Here is a 6,000-nt window from a genome sequence, read left to right as displayed (position 1 = left end):
AATGTTATTATTTATTGTCAAGCTCTACCAATTAAACAGTATGTATTGGCACAGAGGCTGCTAGTACGATGGAACAGAATAGAGGCAAGAAAGAACAGTCCTGCATTTATGGAAACTTAATATATGACAAAACTGACATTGCAACATCATCTAACAAATGACCTGAGATAATCAGTCATGTGTATAGAAAAAGATGTAATAGGATTTCCATTTTCCTTCATATGTGAAAATAAGTTCCAGGTATGTAAACAGATGTGTGAAAAGCAAACCTATAAATCTTTTGGAAGAAAATTATAAGCAAATATATTTGTGTGTCTGTGTGTCAGAGATGCAGTTCTTGCATATAAAAAAAGATATAAGGAAAGATTGATAAATTCAATTACATAAAATTAAATCTTTTGGTGACTCCATTAAAAATAAAAGTAAAAATATAAGACTGAGAGAACATTTACAATGAATTTAACTTACAACTAATTACTATCCAGAATATATCCTATAATTCAATAAGAAAAAAGACAGAAAAACTAATAGAAAAATGCGCCAGGGTATAAATAGGCAGCTCACAGTTGAGGTAATCCTAGTGGTTGATAAACCTATAAAACATTGCTTAAATTTTACCCATAATTATAGGAAATACCAGTTAAAACCATACTGTGATCAGGGTTGCCTGGCTGGCTTAGTCAGTGGAGCATGTGACTCTTAATCTCGAGGTTGTGGGTTTGAGCCCCATGTTGAGTGTAGAGATTACTTTAAAAAAGTCTAAAAACACCAAGTATTGGAGAGTATGTGTTCAACAATTATTTTTTGAGCATCTGCTATATGCCGATTACTGTACTAAGTCATTGAGATGCATTATAAATAAAATATAGTAGGATCCTTGCCTTCATGGAGCTTAGATTCTAGCGGAAGAAAGATAGAAAATGAGCAATAGACATAATAAGTAAATTACAAAGCATGTTAGGAGTGATAAATGTATTGAAAGTGTACTGGTGATAAAAAGTTGTAGCAGGGTAAGTGGGTGATGGGGTGTAAAGTACGTTGCAGTATTATGTAGGACTATCAGGGTAATGGGTTTCATACTCATGTAAATTTGAACCAAGATTTTTGAAGGCTGTTAGGGAATTATACAAAAAAATATTTGGGAGAAAGAGAAGCTTTATAGGCAGAATGCGTGGATTAGAGTAAGACCTTAAGGTAGAAGAATGCCTGATGTATTTGATGGATAATAGAGTCCTGTATGTCTGGATCAAAGTGTGCAAGGGACAGAGATACTGGGGAGGGGTGGTGGGTCCCTTCTAGGTCTTTATGTGGATTTTGATTTTTACTCTTGAGTGAATTGGGGAGCCATTCGAGGGTTTTAAGCAGGAGTGTTATGATCTAACTGACATTCATTCATTCATTCATTTATTTAAGTTTATTTGTTTTGAGAGAGAGTACAAATGTGCAAGCAGGGGAGGGGGAGGAAGAGAGAGGATCCTAAGCAGGCTCCATGATGTCAGCAGAGCCTGAGGCGGGGCTCCATCTCACGAACCATGAGATCATGACCTGGAAATGGAGTGGAAATGACCTGGAGTGGAAATCAAAAGTCAGATGCTGGGACACCTGGGTGGCTCAGTTGGTTCAGCATCCCACTTTGGTTCAGGTCATGATCCCAGGGTTCATGAGTTCAAGCCCTCTATCAGGTGAATTTGAGACCTTCTTTTGGTGAGCTCAAGCCTCACTTCCGGCTCTGAACTCACAGTGTGGATCCTACAAGGGGATTCCCTCTCTCTCTGCCCTTTATAGGATTCTCTTTCCTTCTCTCTCTGCCCCTTGCTCACTTGCACTCTCTCTCTGTCAAAAAAAAAAAAAAAAAAAAATCCAGATGCTTAACCGACTGAGCCACCCAGGTGCCCTGACCTAACTGGCCCTTAAAAGGGACACACTTAAGTTGAAAATAGACTATAGAGGGATAAGAGTAGAAGCAGGAATGGAGTACCAGTTAGAAGATGGTTGAGAGGCCAGGGAGAGACCATAGTAACTTAGTTGCAATAGCAGAAACCAAGAGGCTTTTTCCTAACTTTAACTCTTCAGGTGATAAAATTGAACTGGGACTCTTTAGACTTTTATCACACTTATTGTGGCTATCATATATTTTGTTGCAGAATGTATTTAGTATGTTTTGTTGTTTTAATGTATTTAGTATGTTTTGTTGCTGCCCCAGTCTTTTTTGAGGGTGTTCTATATTGTTATATAATACATGCTGTTTATTTTGTTTTAACATTTTAATTTATTTTTGAGAGACAGAGACAGAGTGTAAGAGGGGGAGAGGCAGAGAGATAAGGAGACACAGAATCCAAAGCAGGCTCCAGGATCTAAGCTGTCAGTACAGAGCCTGACGTGGGGCTCGAACCCACAAACCATGAGATCATGACCTGAGCTGAAGTCAGACGTTTAACTGACTGAGCCACCCAGGTGCCCCTATGGTGTTTACTTTAATATTTCCTCCCTCCCCACTCCAATATCTAAAACATGACTAAATCTCGGGTTTTTAAGAGATTCTAAGTGTATAAGTCTGTGTATGTATGTATGTCTGAAAAATGGTTGTATTCTGGATATATTTTAAAGCTATAACCATTAAGAATTCCTGATGGATGTGATGTGTATGTGAAAAACAGAGGAGTCCAGATATCTAGGGTTTGGATCTAAACAACCAGAAGAATACCATCATCTGAGATGGGAAAAGGCTGTGGTTGGAATCAGTTTTTGTGGAAAAAGTGAGCTCATTTTGGGACATGTTGGATTTGAGATGTTGAGTAGGCAACTGGTTAGAAGTGTCAGGAATTTGGGAGACAGATCTGGGAAGTGTTGGAGGGGGAGGGTCAATTGGTATTTTTGGGAATAAGTTTTGATACCTATGACTTAGAAGTTCCACATCTGAATACTTCAAGAAACTTTTTATTATGTGCATGAGGAAACAAGTACAGGCTATTTATAGGAGCATTGTTCTGATGCAGAAGAAAAACATGTAAAGAAAATTAACTTTCTGTTTCCTGGAGAATAGATAAATAAATATTATAAATAAGTGACAAAATAAATTTACGGAGTGAAGTAATGAATGAAAAACATCCACATGGGTGAATCTCCCAGTTATGATGTGAAGTCAGCAGATGAATACCTACAATATTTTAAATATATAATTTAAAAACATGTGAAACAATACTAATAATTATTTATGGATATATATGTAAGAAAATATAAAGACACATGGCAAAGATAAAACATTCAGAATAGTTAAGTGGGGACATGGGGCGGGGGGTGAAACCTGATAAATTTTGAAGGCAAGTCACAGGGACCCAACTGTTCTCATGCTAGTGGTAAGTATAGTCATCTCTTTGTTTTATTATTTTCTGTACTTCTTTGTCTGAAATGTTTCCTAATTAAAGAAAATTCCATGTTATTCCTTTCATATCCCTCTTAATGATAGGTGAATCCTTTACAATTCATCAACAGTTAATGGCTGGCCCAGTGAGTATCTGGAATAATCTCCACTGGTGAGATGGTTCCATCTAGTGGAGAAAATGCTATAAGTACTCTGAGACATTACTTTGGGGAGAAAGAATAAAGAGGTGATAGTTAACCTGACTGGTCTTTATTTCACTGAATAAAAGATAAGGGAAGAAATTATGACTTGGAAATATTTAGTTTTTGCCATTATTAAGATAATGCTGTAGGACCTTTAATAGAGACCTGTAGGACTTAGAGGTGTCCTTCTTTCTAACTTGTGTTTGTGCTTTGTTTTTCAGAAGGAGTTGAGCCTTCCAAGAAGAGGCAGCTTGTAAGTTGATGATTATTATGATCATGATTATGAACACTTGCTTAGGAATCCCTCCTGGGAACTGTTCTCGGTGTTATTTGGAGGAATCTCACTCGGGCGCGTGCGTGAGTGCATGTGTGGTGTGGTGTGTGTGTGTGTGTGTGTGTGTGTGTGTGTGTTTTCTCCTTGTGTACTTTTATCTGTCAGGGAAGCTGGTGGTCAGCTAACTCCTCTTGCTAGGTCAGAACCTCCCCTTTCCCCCCATCCCTTCTCATCCCAGATCCTCTTCTCTGTTTCAGTTTTTGCCTGGCATTTGGGAAAAAGCTGCTGCTTAAGTACCCATCACAGTTTTATACTTGTGTTTTGAGATTTACCAAGTTGTGTGTATATTTGTTTTTTTTAATAGACTCAAGCTTTTTGAGAATGTTCAAGTTGAAACTCTTAGCAATTACATCTGTTGCATAACATGGTACTAGGGAGAGGCCAACTTTTCTAGTAGTTTGGGGTAAGGGCAGCAGCTAAGTTTGGATTCAGGGTAGGAATAAGGTTTTCTTTCACCTGTTCTATTCTGGCTTTAGGGCCAGGGAAATTGGTGAGTAATCTTTGTCCTCGGACTTTAATTTCTTATATTTTCTTGACTTGATTTTTCTCTAAGAATTCTATTGGGGCAGTACTGCAAATTTGGCTAAACACAGTCATCTAGAATACTTGTTAAAATTCTTCCTCTAGCCCCAAATATTTATTTAAAATCTAGTTAGTTAACATACTGTGCAATATTGGTTTCAGGAGTAGAATTCAGTGATTCATCACTTATATACAGTACCTAGTGCTCATTATAACAAGTTCCTTCTTTAATAACCATCACCTATCTAGCCCATTCCCTGCCCACTTCCCTACATCAACTATCAGTTTATTCTTTATTTTTAAGAGTCTCTCATGGTTTGTTTCCTTCTCTCTTTTTATTCCCCCCTCCCATATGTTCATCTGTTTTGTTTCTTAAATTCCTCATATGAGTGAAATCATGTGGTATTTGTTTTTCTCTAACTTGTTTTTGCTTAGCATAATACACTCCAGCTCCATCCATGGTGTTGCAAATGACAAGATTTTATTCTTTTTGATGGCTAAGTAATATTCCATTGCGCGCACGCACACACACACACACACACACATCATATCTTTTTTTTAAAAAAAAAAAAACTTTATGTATTTTGAGAGAGAGAGAGCGCGCACACAATCAGGGGAGGGGCAGAGAGAGAGGGAGAGAGAATCTCGTGCTGAGTCCGAAATGGGGCTCTAGCTCACAAACTGTGAGATCATGACCCGATCTAAAACTAAGACTCAGATGCTTAACTGGCTGAGCCACCCAGGTTCCCCTATCTTCTTTTTTTTTTTTTTAAACGTTTATTTATTTATTTGGAGGGGAGGAGAGACAGAGAGAGAAAATCCCAAGCAAGCTTTGTGCTGTCAGTTCAGGGCCTGATGTGGGGTTCAAATTCATGAACCATGAGATCATGACCTGAGCCGAAATCAAGACTTGGATGCTAACCAACTGAGCCACCTAGGTGCCCCGTATACCACATCTTCTTTATCCATTTATCTGTCGATGGACATTTGGGCTCTCTCCATAGTTTGGCAATTGTTGATAATGCTGCTATAAACTTTGGGGTGCAAGTACCCCTTTGAATATGTATCCTTTGGGTACTAGTAGTGCAATTGCTGGATCATAGTGTGGTTCTGATTTTAACTTTTTGAGGAACCTCCATACTATTCTCCAGAGTGGCTACATCAGTTTGCTAGAATGCTTGTTAAAATTCTGAACAACTTCTGAACTTATTTGAATCAGAATCTCCATGTTGGGGCCCAAGAAAGCTGCATTTTTATGCCCCTGGATCCACACCCACCATGATTTTGCTAGGATTTGGGAAACTCTAGGAAATAGTGCTGTGATAAAATAGTGGCTTAGAAACTTTTCCATACAGAGCACATAAGGATGAGGAGACAACAGTATTCATATTTATTTATTAAGTATACTTTATGTGTATATCTTATGCATTTTTTGGTAAATGTATGAAACACAAGGTAATTCTGTTACTGTCATTTTAGGGTTTAGTTTTATAAAAATGCCCTAATAATTAGTTGTCCTGTGAGAGTTTTGTTTATAAAGCCCCTTTGGTTGCTTTATGAAAGCCCACTGTGATTTGATA

The 6,000-nt window shown here is 37.9% G+C and overlaps 1 protein-coding gene across 2 annotated transcripts in view; it reads left to right on the top strand.

Moving 5' to 3' along the window:
* The first annotated feature begins 3,790 nt into the window (after positions 1-3,790).
* MAST2 (microtubule associated serine/threonine kinase 2) overlaps positions 3,791-6,000 on the top strand; it is a 135,301-nt gene continuing 133,091 nt past the window's right edge. For both annotated transcript variants that reach the window (XM_039254814.1, XM_039254813.1), the window contains exon 1: positions 3,791-3,817. The gene's annotated coding sequence lies outside the window, so the exon portion shown is untranslated. The remainder of the gene's footprint in view (positions 3,818-6,000) is intronic.

This window comes from Hyaena hyaena, unplaced genomic scaffold (assembly GCF_003009895.1).
Source record: "Hyaena hyaena isolate Hyena2069 unplaced genomic scaffold, ASM300989v1 scaffold_503, whole genome shotgun sequence".
NCBI lineage: Eukaryota > Metazoa > Chordata > Mammalia > Carnivora > Hyaenidae > Hyaena > Hyaena hyaena.
Note: the sequence above shows the minus strand (reverse complement) of the source record. Positions and strands in the feature narration are given on the sequence as shown.